At 43.2% G+C, this 15,126-nt stretch overlaps 1 protein-coding gene across 4 annotated transcripts in view; it reads right to left on the reverse strand.

The window, feature by feature from the left end:
• LOC116945890 (zinc finger protein ZFPM2-like) overlaps window positions 1-15,126 on the reverse strand; it is a 204,134-nt gene that overhangs the window by 59,040 nt on the left and 129,968 nt on the right. The window lies entirely within an intron of this gene.

The following is a 15,126-nucleotide window of genomic DNA, read 5'->3' on the forward strand; positions in this document are numbered from 1 at the left end:
AGTGCAAAGCTTCAGCAAAGTCTTACGACTTCCAAGCTAAATTCTAAAGCAGGGGCAACGCGAGACTGAAAAATGCAGAAAGGGGTTAAACTGACTCCGTTCCGCGTAAATATCTAATCGTATGCTTCATATGCCTCTGTCACTCTGTGAGAAATCAAGAAATGCTCTTCCTTGGCCAGTGTGTGTGGACGATAAGCCAGTAGAGAGCCTGCAACTCATTAAATCCCGCCAATGGAAGGCTGGTGGCGTAAACAGCCTTTTTAAATACATTTAATAATCTATTTCGGGATTAGACCTCAGAAAAATTCCTCACTCAAATGAGGTTTCTGCAGCTCCGAATGTAACCGTGCTCTTCGACCAGTTCCCATCTTGATAACCCCGTTCTGGTGCGCCTGTGATTTCTTTAAAAATAATAATAATAATAATAAAAACCCGCGGAGGAAAAAAAAGCACCCCTGCACACTATTTTCCCTTTCGCACAGGGAAAGCGTAAGCTGCTGGCGGTGCTAAAAGAGGCAAATTCACACGTTTGGAAATAAATAATCCTCACGCAGTCACTTATTAGCTCCCCCTCTTTCCGTCAATCTCCGGTCTACGACTTCCATGATTGCTCCTGGATCCTACTTCACGCAGCTTATGCTGTTCATCCCTTTTGTTTTGCTTTATGTTTGGATTTTTTTTTGGCATATGTATTCATGCAGAATGTACGGCCGGAACCCACCTAATGTCCCATGCACTAAGATTGCCGTTTTGGTGATGCATTGTGTGCGATGATTGGGTGAATAAATAAATATTCTGATTCTGAGAAAAAAATAAAAAGTGTGTCTATGTAGACGGAAACATCCCAACGTTTATTTTGCGCACGCTCCCATCGCGCTGCATACGCAATGCATATTGTCAATTGCCACCAGTGTTTTGCAAGGCCAGGAATTGAACACGGGTCACCAGGATTGTAACACAAAGTCCTAATCAGTAAGACACATACGTGAACGGATACATGCGTGCGTGCGTACGCACACACACGCAGAGAAAAAGAACCCCCATTAGCGATATGCGTTGTAGGGGCAAGCACTGTTAAGAGAGTACCTATTAAAACCAGTACAGCAAATGAGGGGTTGGTTTGTGTTTCGGTCAATACCATACCAGTTTCCCATTGTTTCTCTGGTCCTAAGGTTCACACACCACAGTACGTTGTAATTTAAGGCTGAGTCAACCTATAAGTCGAACCCAGGTCACCGTGATGTAACAACAGCGCACGAAACGCTGTGCCACGTTGCGTCGATTTACACACACGCACTCTTAACACGCAACTACACACGTGCACAAGGTGTAGACAAAAATCCCCCATATAAAGCCTGTAGAAACTTTTAGGGCAAGTGCCGTTAGCGAGCACCTATGAAGGCCAGGGGGTGGGGTGATCAGCACCACGCTTGGCTACCTTTGTCTCCAGAGTGGGGGTGTTTATAGCCCACACCAGGTGCTCATTCAAGGCGAGGGGAGGCCCAGTTCTAGTTCAGGCAATCGTCACTGGTGTTGGCCGTGAGTGGGAATTGAACTCGGGTTTGTAGCACAGGGCGCGCTTACCGCTACACGACCACTCCCCATATGCACGCGATCACACACACACACTACACATAGAAAAAGCGATAAATTGTCTCCCTCCTCGGTGATGGCCATTTGCCGGTGGTGGAAATTCCACATTCCTAAGACGAGGAGCAGTCTGTCCCAAAGACAACCATGCAAAATTCGTATATAAATGAAGTACATGCATTATGCATTTCTCAATATTTGAAATTCAAAAGGCTCCATATATATAAAAGAAGTCTGCAAAACGAGCAAATGAATGAAAGGGTTTTCGAATAAATGAACAAGTATATTTGCTACTCACATCTTGAAAAATTAACGCTTCATAGCACGCTCGTAGTTGCAGAAAACCAAGCACTTTACTAATAATGTTTAATGCTCAATCAAAGCAAAGCTATATTTAGAGCAGAAGCACCTCTATCTATCTATTGATTTATTCCGTTTCTGGATTGATAAATATTTATATATTAATATTTGGTGCAAAGGCTGCATTTACTCCCAAGAGATAATGTTAGACCTTGGCAATATTATATATCTCCTCATCCCTCCCTCCCCAAGTATTAAATTAATGTAATCTATATATACATGTCTGTACGTATGAGAATGCGTGTGCGTGTGTGTGTCCCTGGGAGCATGGGCAGATTGGTTAGTGCACTGCACTACAAAACCAGCAAAAATCTGGGTTCATTTCATGATCACTGAAAGCTTATCTAAACGTATTCTGGGCCTCCCCTAGGTTAGCTCAGCCTTAAATGAGAAACCGGTGCAACGTGCAAGCAAAGGTGATGACAGGGCGTGGCGATTGTCCACGATCGTCCTTTGTGCACCCGTAATTGGTCTTAATAGGGGCTTGCTTACAAAACATGCCCAATAGTCTATATAGGAACGTGGGGATTCATGGCCTCTGATTATGTGTATGTTCGCATGTATGTATGCATGTCCGTATGTTTGTGTTTCTGTGGATGTTTGTAATTACCTTCACAATACGCACCGCACACAAAGTAGTGAGTGTATAAGAACGTAACGTCAGAGGCGGGGACGCCGTATTTGCCGACGGACAATACTGGCTGTGAAGCTGTCAGCAGGCGCCCATTGAAGTGGCCGCTGAATGAGCGCGGGTGCCGCGACCCGTCCTCGGCCGACGTTGCCTCGCCGGAACCGTTGACACTCCGCAACGGGTGCGCTCATTTTAGGCTGAGTCAACCTATGAGAGGCCCACAACGCAAGTCACGACACCACTTGTCGCCCCTGATACGACGATGCATAACAGCCAGGGTTCAAACCCAGTTCGCCGGCAACAGAGCACAAGGCATGATGCGGGTTTTTTTGGGTTAGATCGCGTAAATATATAAATGTTGTGTCGTTGAAACCCGCCACCACCCGACACAGCCAACTAGTAAGGGTTGTCACGTAAAGAGAACGTGGCCAAGTCGTCACTAGTACAGCAACACCGTGTGTTAGTGAGCAAATCCACAACATTTGCAATCTGAGTACGACGTTTCGCCAGTAATTACAACTAGCTTCATCAGGCAACAGCCAGATTAGTGGAGTCCTCCTGTCTCGTTTCTTAATTAGAGGCGTAGTTGTGATGACAACACTTGTGCGCTCTTCTTGTGCAAAGTCGCGGGGGAGGTGGGGGGGGGGGTAGATTAATGAATCAACGCGCATTATGCGAGTCCATTGATCTTGTACTTCCTGTCCACCGTGTGTACTAAAATAGCAGCGGTTAGCGCACAAGGCGCAGAAGGCGCTAACCGCTGCACCACCGTTCGCCCGTTTGCTGGTTTCCCTCGCTTTGTGCGGGTGTGGTTTGTGCAATTCCGCTTACGTGCAGCCAACCTCTTTTTGTACCCAAAAATGTGCTCTATTGCGGTTTTAAATCCAGCCAGACGCGATGGCGCAGTCAGACGCGGGATCCACATGGCGTGCGTGCTCACCAGGCAGCTGTCTCGTGCGGTGCACTGCGGGTTGGGTGACCGTGCGGAACCGCGCCACGCAATTTCGCTTTTTTTGGGCACCCTTTTCTTGGAACGCATCTACCGCGCAAAGCGAGGGAAACCTAAACGCACACGTCTGTACACAGCACGAGCAGCGTGAGTGCGTGTGCGCTTGCGTACTCATTCGAGCAAAAATTGCGTCAAGCGGAATGTGGCAAATTTGCTGTCCTTTCCGAATGACCTTCCAATGGAAGGTTTTTTTTTTGTTTGACTGACGTAATTTCATGGAGGTCTAATTTGTGTGGCTTTCAGCATGGCGGGGGAAATGAACTGTGCTTGATCCATTTCTCATTTGGATGACACAAACATCTGCCATTCTGCTCCACACTCCCCAGCGACGCAAGGTGTCTTGTTTCTGCCTCCAAATTAATCGGCCACAGATCAATCCCCGGTCTGGAGAGAAAAAAAACCTTCGCTAATTAATTACGAGTGGTGGAGGATGCTGCCCGGTTGCTCTGGTAGCCACTGGGCACTGAGAGTCACCCAAAAGGCACCAAAGAAATGGTGCTTTATGGGTTACGTTAAACACGTATAAAGGGTATTTAATTTATTTTCACACTGGAATAAACAAAAAACACATTTTAATTGTCCATTCTTTAAGTTAATATTTTATCTTTTATCATTATTGTTATTTACATATTCCTGTGAGGTTACCGTAAATCCATATTTTACAAAACTCGACTTAGAACCCTGGATTGAATTGAGACAAAAAAATAATAATTGATGAATGTTCAAAGATTACACATTTGTCATCTTCAAAAAAAGTCCTACGTTTATTTCAGAAGAAAATTCATGCATGCAAAAAATGTCAGTTTGAACATTTGTTAAAATAAATATATTAACCCTATGTTACGTGTTAAAACAATATAATAACCTTAATGTGTCCTGACTTTTGGGCCACCCCCTGCATGTGTACATGCCAAGTCTTTTGTAAATCTCATGCCGGATGCAGGTCTCCTTCCTTCCAACGCCGTATGGGTCACATGGGTTATTTGACGATATTATGCTGGAGCATAGAAGTAGAGTACAGCAATTCTTTTTTACTGAACTGCCCTCTCGTGCCCACCACACATAGCCTCACAATATACAACATCTGTCATTGTTAGCGGTTGCCCATGCAAACGCTCTCCAGACTCAATTCCGCTTAGCAGGCTGTGATCTAATGAAACTGTGCACATTCTGGAGTAATTTGATCAAAGGGTCACACAGTTATGCATATATTTGGCCAAGTGGCAGTATGGATAGAGTAGTTGACGCACTGTTACAATGCTGCAATAAGCTCAATTACTGGTGTTTGGCCGACTCATGATAATTGAGAGGCTGATTTTAATTGGTATTCCGACATTCAGGTTGATGACGTTAGCATCTGCACTACCTTCATAGTAACTCCAAGTTTCTTACCTATTAAATATTTACAACGATCTCGAAATGTAGTTAAATTTTAACACCGCTATATAAATCCAAGTCACCATTGCATTGTAATATTTTTCATTAAAAAAACATGACCACATATTTCAATTGTAATAAAGTTTCACCACATATTGCATTTGGAAGGTTGTAATCCTTACTTGGTAGACCAAATAAGTAACAATTTGTGGGAAGTCAATGTTGATCATTCTATTGAAATACTGACCAACGTCATATACATTTTGAATTTCCACTGCTGGCTCAAGGTTACCCAGGTGAGATGAGCACTGGTCCAGGCTTGATTGAGCAGAAATACACTTTGCATATTTTTGGCTTTGGTGTAAATTATAACGTCTGTAACTGCAGAACGTACCTTTACTGCCCAATGGCTCATTAAATTATTTCATGCCTGGACGTGACCACCTGAGCCCACGTTGCTTGGGAAAAAATAGAAAAATCTTAGTGATTCCTTGCTTCTGGAAACGTGTCCGAAACCAGCGATTCATTCTGATGTTAATTAATTTACCAATTTTAAAGGCAGGGTAAGTCATGTAAAATGGACGTGACGATGGCACCTGCCTGTAATCCAGTGATTTCTGAGGGGTACGTGGGTCGCTCAGAGATTGTGTTGTCTGAGATAAGTAGCGTGGGAGACAGAAGGTGACCTGGCACAAGCACTGCAATAAGCAGGTTGCTGACACACACCGGGTATGTGTGTAGTTTACGCGTTATCCCCATGCATACCTGGGTTTCCCCTAGGCACTCTGTTTGATTTTTTTTTTAGTGACTGGCCAAATAACTCCTGCAGAGTCAACTTAAAATTTTTATCATTATTATTATTGAGACTTTCCTGGGTAAGCAAATAAAATAATCAATATCCATAATGACAAATATATGCATCTGTATTAAAAAAGGGCGATTTTTTTTTCCACGTCACGGTTGCCGAGCACAGGCTGCAAAGGTCCAAGCGCCAAGTGGCCAGCCATGAACAGCACTGTTAAATGTGTAACAGATCATATTTAATACCTTTCCAGAATTGAGCGCAGTTATGAGAACTTGGGGGAACAAGAGGGTGCTTAGTCGCCGGTGACGAAGATAAAATGGCCAATCGAACTACTCTTGAAAATCTAAGTGAATCCGATGTGAATCTGAGCCACGGATGCGAACGCAGCGCCTCAGCTGTGCGGTTTCATTGCCCTGACATGGGCCGCGGCATTAGCACAGCCCCCGAAGCCACCCGGGCCATCTCTTGCTTCTTCATTTCAAATAAAGTAGTTACTCGCGAGGGATTTAAAAAATGAAATTGTAAATATTAAAGAGCAGGCTTAAAGCGCAGTGCCTTTGAATGTCCTTTGCTCTCTGTCAAGCAGATGTCTCAAGAGAGCATCTGGTCAATCCTGAGACATCGTTTCTCTACAGGAACTGAAGGCCTCATTACACAAGGCTGTTCAGCAGCTGTTTACAGCTTTGATGTCCTTATGAGCATAATTTCAGCCTTGTGTGTGCTATTTATGTTTGGGCAAGTGGCGTTAGCGAGCACCTATTGAGGCTGGAACATTACAAAAAGGTTGGCATTTTGATCGGCACCATAAACACACCTTTGTCTGCCCATTGCTGATTAGAAGGAAGACATTGCAGCTGGAACTCATTTTCAGCTGAGTCAACCTAGAGGAGACCAAGGCCAGATTCAGACACCAAAAATACTGGTGTCGTGCATCCACAAAATAAAATCTGTGTTTCCATGTTTGTGTCACAGCATATATACATATATATACAAACAAAGACAAAGATCCCCCGCATTATCCTAAAGAAACTGTTGGGGAAAGTGCTGTTAGCGAGACCTTACGAAGGTCGGCATGGCACACGAGGAGGTGGTTGGCCACCACCAAGACTGGCCTCCTTTGTCTCCCTCGTATCGATGATTACACACCGCACCAGGTACCCCATCAAGGCTGAGTCGACCTAGGGGAGACCCTGGATCGATTCAGATAATTGTCACTGGTGTTGGCCGTGAGCGGGAATAAAACTCCATCGCCAGGTTCGGAGCACAGCATGCTAACCGCTACACTACCGCTCACCACCACGTGTATGTACAATATACACACACGCTCTCAAACCTCACATGCATTGAACATCCAGTCAATATGCTTTAAAACTGGTTCCTAAAAGCAGGCAGATGAGAACAGATATAATTTAGCAATTGTACATTTTTCATCATTAAACTCACCACACAATACCAAACTACTAACTATATTTTAATCAATACAACATGTCTGAGCAGTGTATTTCATCAAAATATGTATTGTGTTTTTCATATATAAGTAGTATGTATTAATTATGACTATTAACATTTCTCCTGGGTATCAGGATCAATTGCAGAAGCTTTTAATTCCATACAAATTCATATTACTTCGCATTGATGATGATGGTAAAAATGAGTATCACTAATTTAGCAATTGTTTATAATACCATGTAAAACCGCTAAGACCATACATTTCAAATTACATTTTTACTCAAATATAATTGTCAAAATGTATTATACATGACAACATACAGCTCTTGTCAATATTCTGCTGAATGGAAGGCCTTGCCAAGCCTTCACTCTTTGGACTCGTTGGACCATACTTCACCACGCCGCTCAATGTGCCTCTGTAAAACGGGGTTCAACACTCATTCAGACAGCACTCACCACCGATGTTAGCCATGGCCAGGAATTTAACACAGGTCACCGAGTTCATAGTTCAGTGGTCTTACCACTGTGCCACTGCTCCACTTCTGAAAATGCCCATACAATTCAAATCACACCCACCTGCTATACAGTCTAAAGGAAAACAATAACACAAAGCCCTATAAAGAGTGTATAAAGTATTTTTTGGAATTAACCCAATTCTAACATTATCATGTATTATTCAACACCGTGCCCCAATTTTCAGATTTCGCACAAACGTTTGCAATGGACAATTACACAAAGGAAGCCCTTCATCACACTCACACGGTGCGACCGACCGTCCTTATCAATCGGACGTTGAAATCCACCTTTGAACAACGGAAATAAACAAGTGGTCTACATTTTTAAATTCGCATTTGTACGTAAGAGACTTAACAAAAATAATACGTAACAAACAAAAAAAACACTGAGCGCTGTATCGCATGTCTCTTGATCAGCGAGCACGCGCGCATACACACACAAGAACACGTACACACACACACCTCTTGTTGCTGTGTGTGCCAAGGCAACGTTTGATAAATAGGGCAGGACCAGAGGTTAAGCCCTGGTTAACTGTGCTGCGTGTCCTCCCTGTGTGTTGCTCACTTAAGATGCCACCCCGTTTGAAACGGTGCATTAATCTTCTTTTGCTGTAGTGGGATAACACTTTGTTTTGTGGGCTGGTGCTCTGCACGTTCTTCGATGCGAGCTCGTGTGCACAATCTCGCGTGCACACTTTGCGGCATTGCCACGAAAGCAGGCCATAGGTGCTGTGCACCCGCGTTCGCGATGTCTATCACGCACGCTGGGATCGCACGGACGTTCAGAGTGAGCCGAGTGTTTCACTGGCACGTCTCGTAGTCGAGAGACTGAGCCCATCATCATCATCATCATCCCCCTCCTTTGCTCATATCATGAATGCCACTTTGTGAGATGCGAATGGTCATTGTGCTAAGGAAAGTCGAGCACTCGCAATAATATTTTATTATTATATTTAAAAAAAAAACGTATATACCTATGTGAATCCACTAATGGTTTAAGGGGGTTGGTCTGACACACTGGTCACCGCACGTTAGTAAAGGAGGTCGACTTTCAACCATGCTGAACTGCGCTCGAACACAACAAGGCAAATGCGCGTACATGTTCCAATAATGGAAGATCAAAGAATTTCCCAAATGCGACTGTGGAGAAGTCCAAACCAATAAGGCACATCTTCGATGAATGTTCCATCCATGCACATCCTGGCGGTATCGCTGAAATCCACACTGCGTCAACCCCACATCATTGGGCTGGATGAGGAACCTTTGCATTCATTAATGACGATCATTAAAATAAACTGTGGAAAGAAGAAGTAAAGTAAGTTAGTAAAGGAGGTTAGTGAAGGAGGTTAATAGAAGGTCAGTAAAAGGAGGTTAGTGAAGGAGGTTCGTAAAAGGAGGTGAGCAAAGGAGGTTACTAAAAGGAGATTAGTAAAAGGAGATTAGTAAAAGGAGGTTAGTAAAAGGAGGTTAATAAAAAGAGATTAGTAAAAGGAGATTAGTAAAAGGAGGTTAGTAAAATGAGGTTAATAAAAGGAGATTAGTAAAAGGAGATTAGTAAAAGGAGGTTAGTAAAGGAGGTTAGTAAAAGGAGGTTAGTAAAAGGAGGTTAGTAAAAGGAGGTTAGTAAAAGGAGATTAGTAAAAGGAGATTAGTAAAAGGAGGTTAGTAAAAGGAGGTTAGTAAAAGGAGGTTAGTGAAGGAGGTTAGTAAAAGGAGGTTAGTAAAAGGTTAGTAAAAGGTTAGTAAAAGGTTAGTAAAAGGAGATTAGTAAAAGGAGGTTAGTAAAAGGAGGTTAGTAAAAGGAGGTTAGTGAAGGAGGTTAGTAAAAGGAGGTTAGTAAAGGAGGTTAGTGCCTGGGAATTGCACTCAGGTAACTTGGTTCATAATTTAATGCGTTAACCAATCCGGTTTCACTCTACCCAGCACGCAAAAGAAACGTGGAATTTCCACCACTAACTAGAACAAAGATGACCACCTCCCAATAACCATTTGAGCAGGGTTTTTTTTTTAATTGTAACAAGAGAGTTTTCTTGTTAGGTGTAGCTGCACTTATTTATGAACAGCACAATCAATTTACGTTCCTAAACACCGCGAATTGCGGTGCATGTTTGGCAGTGTGTGGAATTCGGTGCCAGGTGTGCCCTCAGTGTTCCGGCTATGTTAATTATTAAAGGCACAATTCCCATCTCTTGTTCAGTGCTTATCAGGATTCATAAGGATCTGGGCCTTTTGTTTCAAAGTCCTAAGTTGGCTCGTTTGAGGCTACTCGCTGTCACCACTCGCCTGACTTGAGATGAGACACTACTATCGTATAGGCACACTGCCCGGCCTGTGGACTTTAAAGATTCCACCGTTATATTCTAAACCGAACGCCAGCGTGTGCTGCTGCTAAGGCAACATTTTTTGCCGCAATTTACCCTTGCGAATGATCAATGCCACTAGTGTACGCGCACTTACAATTGCTCTCATTTGCTTCCTGGGATCACTTAAAAGTCAATTGCAAAAAGCGCACGGAACTCTGCGCATGTTCGCGCCGGATCACAACGTTCCGTGGATCAAAGCGTCCGTGACTATACACGCAGGATATTTCGAGTGAAACTACGGTTAACGTTGCAAATAAAGGATCACATGATTTACATTTTATTTCACAGTTCTAGTCGCAAAATGCTTTGATCTGAATATTTTGTAGAAGTTCACAGCGAAGTAAATATTTTTATGGAAAAAAATGTATCGTGGTATACTCTCTGTCAGTATATGTCATTTATAGAAATATCAGGATGGGCACTGCCTCTAAAGGGCAGTGTTGACGCGGAACCAGAACGCTGTGAGTTCTGATCCCACTAGGGGATCGACTCAGCCCATCATCGCTCAGGGATGGAAAAAGTAAGTACCAGATGGGAATTCAACAGTAGTCATTAAATGCTATGGATATTCTGGCTTTCACAATTGGAATGTGGAACTTTTCCACCAATGCTACAGGGTGGTGGCCAATGTGATCAGGGTTGACACTGACTTTGCCTCGACTTGATCGTTTTTTTGAACGACAACGCAGCTGTAAATATGCAATGTTTTTCTTAATTAAGTATTCAGAATGGGCCGCACTGAAGCAAACTAGTCCAAAACCTTTCGCAGAATGCTTGAACTCTTCACCTCGGCTTAAGCGTCGTACATAATCGTTGTGTTGTCTCATGGGTTCCATTGCGTGCAGATGGCTCATCCAGCCAAGTGGAATATCTGCAAAACTACGCCGAGTTCAGATTGTGTTTATGTAGCATTGAGCTCATTTCACTAACGACTAGGCGTTATTATGATTCAGTTCAAATTGTTGCATGCGTGTTTTGACTTTAGCTACAACCGTTTCCAAGAAGAAGCTTCCAAAGTCTGCATGTCATGTGTATATACAAATGTAGGACAAAAACAAAATCATTAGCTGTCACTTAGTTTTGTAAATTTTTACATGCACTGTTAAATGAGCTACACACTATTTGAATTGGTCCTCCACCCCACCAGAATTCACCAACCTGCATTGACCAGCATGGTGATCTATGGGTACGATTAATGTAACGTGAACAAAAGGGACTAAAAAAATAACAATTACAATCCTTACAAATTGTAAGGGATGCAAAGAGGCAAACCCTGTGAGTAAATAAATAAACACTCACCGGGTCTAATGGCTCGTGAGTTCCAATAGCACGCTTGACTCTCATTGGTGAGACGCTATCACAACAGGGGGAGCCCAACTTGTGGCACAAATCGGATTTAAAGGTGGAGAACATTGAAATAGGATTGGTCATCAGGGAAAACTAGATGGAAATGAGTGGTCGGTTGGGAGACCATGAGGAGAAATGAAGGTAAATGGTGGAGAGTCATGGAAAGTTGTTGGAAAGGACGGGGAAAAGCATTAAAGGAGGGGTAGAAGGAGAGTTCGTGGTGCCTCAACGGAGTAATTCCCTAATGTGTGACCCACTGTGCAGAAGACATAATAAAGACCAATTTCAAAACTCGCCCGGGCTGGAACTCCTTTACACATACATGCTCTGATTGAACTACATAAAAACAACAATCGTAATCAACATTTTATCTCGTTCCACTGTACTATGCAATGAAGGCCACTGCTATGCTGATGAAATGCAATTTTCTATAAATTGTGGTTTTGAAGTTAAAAGCTTTATCCGAGTTAGATTTTACTTCAGTAAAGGATGTTTTAAAAAAGATGTACGAGCAGTTTTACTAGTCACCGCAAAAGTGAATGGATTCAACACGCAGACTTTCGTGACCAATATTGCGATTCATAATTGATGCTTGGGTTAGATAGCATGAGTAAAATGGGTGTGTCGAATACCCTCCTCCACCCGGCACAGCCAATGAATAAAGTTATCACGTGAACAGATGTACCAACGTATTACTGCTTCAGCTGAAGAGCAAATCTCACAACAAATAGTGGCACCTGCCTGACGATACTGGTTCTAACTACCAGCCAAAAGCCCTCGGCCCAATTGTTAAACTTTGCGGATTTTCTCTCCAGTACTTGTTCACGTGGCAAATTTACTAATTGGCTGTGTCGGGTGAAGGAGTGTTTACGGCATACGTTTTACTCACGCAATCCAACTAAAAACTGAATGGGTTTGTGTTAAACAAAAAAAACAAATGTGGGGTCAGACATTTCTAAGAGGAAATTGTTGTGAGCCGTTTATATATCGAAAGCAAAGGTGCAATCCTGCAATTACTTGTTGACTTCACTGCTGGTGGAAGAACCCTCACTCGAGGCAGCAACTGGAGAGTCTCTCTAGAGCAGTGACTCTTGTTAACATGCGGTGCACGCACCCCCTGGGGGCGCGAGATGCCCTTTCTGGGGGTGCGGGACATGCCAGATTTTTTTCAGAAAGTAAATCAGCGACACACAAATGAAGCAGGGGGACAGTAATACAACTGCTTTGTTTCACTAAATCTGTGTGTTTATTAACATTATATCTTTTTTTTTTACGATTGAGAACCAAAGTGGTGCAAGGCAGCAGTAAACAGGTTAAGAAGCGCTGCTCTAGAGGGCATTTAGCTGACTCTACACTGGCCAAACGTCTGGAAAGAGGTGGGATTACCCACACATTATCCCCACCAAACGTGATGTACTGATTGACTTAACCGTGGCGTTACCCATTAATACTGCTGAGTGGACAGAGGCAGGGAGGGATTTAATAAAGAGAGAGGATTCAAGAAACTGCCAGGGACTGGAATCAAACTGGTGACCTCCGGAATTGCGAGTCCAGTGTGTTAACCGTAACCCCGAGGCAGCATCAACCGTTAAGTTTAAGTTGGTTGTAGGCTGAGATTCTGCTGTGCCTGGCATAAACTGTAAACAAATGCAGCAGCAATAACAGCCCAATTGATGTACAACAGTGAGAAAATATGTGCATTTTACAGCTCTTACACATTACCCGACCGAAATATTTAAATCACATGCTGATAAAAACACGCCACGAACTGCTGCCATTTTCAAGATGCTTGAATTGGCACAAAAAAACATAAAACATACTTAGGCCTCGAACTGTCAAAACGGCAAATGCTTAGCCTAATTGAAAGTAGACATTTTCTTTGGCAATTTAAGTTCAACAAATCTTAAGGCTGTACGATGCGTTCAAGAACAAAACGTGTAAATTACCCAAAGTTGTTCACATTTTGAGTTTCCCTTTAACGTCTCGAGTCTTTGCGATGATAACGGCAACATTTTTTTTGGTTTCTTTTTTTTCCCCATGATAAACTGTCGCCAGTTTTCTCCTGCTATCTCTCCAACCTTTCGACGAGATGCATGGCTGCGGAATTTACTATCATAAACATGAAATCTTGGGAGGCCTCCCAGCAGCATTTTAATGGAATCGCTGGCGCGGATTCATAGCTCAACTTCTGCTGATGTCATCAACGGTATTTCTTCCACTTGTTCTTGAACGTGCAACCGTGGCTTCGGTCAAAAAAAAAAAGGATTTTGGTGTCTAGTGAAAACTCAAAAAAAGGGTGGAAATCTCTGCTCAAATTAACAAACGGGGTTACTTGCATATGTAAGGAGCCGTTATATGCAGTGGTTGAAATTACATATGTGGCAAGTTTATCCACAGACAAAGAAAAAACACTTTTGGCTTCTGACAATGCGATAGTAAATTTTTACATCCCTGATTAGTATTGGAACTCACACAACCTTTTGTTAACGAGTTAAACACTCCAACCAGTGCCACCCATATGACAAATAATATATGCGTTAAACAAAACATAGAAAAAGCCATGTTAATAAACGTTACAAAAGCAATAATGAAGTGATAAAAACGGGCGGCTTTGGAAAATTGTGGAAATTTTTATTTTATTTTATGCTTCCTTGTGTTGTTTTTTTTATTATTACTAAGAGGGGGAGAGATCTTTGTTTGAATTTGCAGCCTTGTTCAGTAGACATGGTGGTGCCTTCTGGCTTGATAACGGTCCAGTGATACGCTCCGCACAGACAGAACACACGGTTCAGAGCCCCAACACTGATAGCACCTCAGTGGCGGTGAGACCTCCCCCCCACCCACCTCCTCCTCCTCTCCACAGACTTTTCAGGCAATTACCGTCACCGTATCTGGCCGAGTGGCCGTTGCGGTCACAACCGCTCGACTCGCGATGGGAATGTCTCCAGTTCGGATCCAGGTCTGCGGCTAACCCAGCCCATACATCGTGTAGTAAGAGTGTTATTTTTAACTATTGACACTATTCAAATACGTTTTACTGTACCAGGTAAGGCCACTGAGCTGTATAGCCCAACGAAGTGGCTTATCGCGTGGGAATTTATAGCAGCCAAATACTCCTAAACGCACGTTTCTAAATGTGGAGGGAAAATCCGGAGGACCCGGAGAAACATCCACGGGACCACGGGGAGAGAGACACGCAAACTCCAAATATACAGCGGGCGTCAGAGTCAGGATCAAACCCTCAATCTCCTGTATACCAGGCGAGGTAGTTAACATCTCGCCACTGCGGTGCCCTGTCGCCACCACGGCAGTGGGTTGTTCTGCGGAGACACTGGTCCCGCTGCTATGTGAATGTAGACATTTCCACTACTGGGCTCAAGGCTAATAATGCAAATGGGTGCTGCCCAATTGCTCATTTAAATAGGCAGATGCTCTCACTGAGATTTTTGCATACAGATGGAATCTTATATATATACACACATAACACGCATCATATAATGTTGTAACGCGTATAAACAAATAACATTGAACTCAACTTGAATGCTATATTCATGAGTACAGTACACATCCACGCATTAAAAGATAAAGACCCCCATATAGCCTTTGTAGACTATTGGGACACGTGCTGTTTCAGGCCAGCATCAATCTCTAACGCCATTGTCTCCCCAGTGTCGATGTAT

This window comes from Petromyzon marinus, chromosome 25, assembly GCF_048934315.1.
Source record: "Petromyzon marinus isolate PM22_M1 ecotype Great Lakes invasive population chromosome 25, UKy_Petmar_22M1.pri1.0, whole genome shotgun sequence".
In the NCBI taxonomy this organism is placed as follows: domain Eukaryota; kingdom Metazoa; phylum Chordata; class Hyperoartia; order Petromyzontiformes; family Petromyzontidae; genus Petromyzon; species Petromyzon marinus.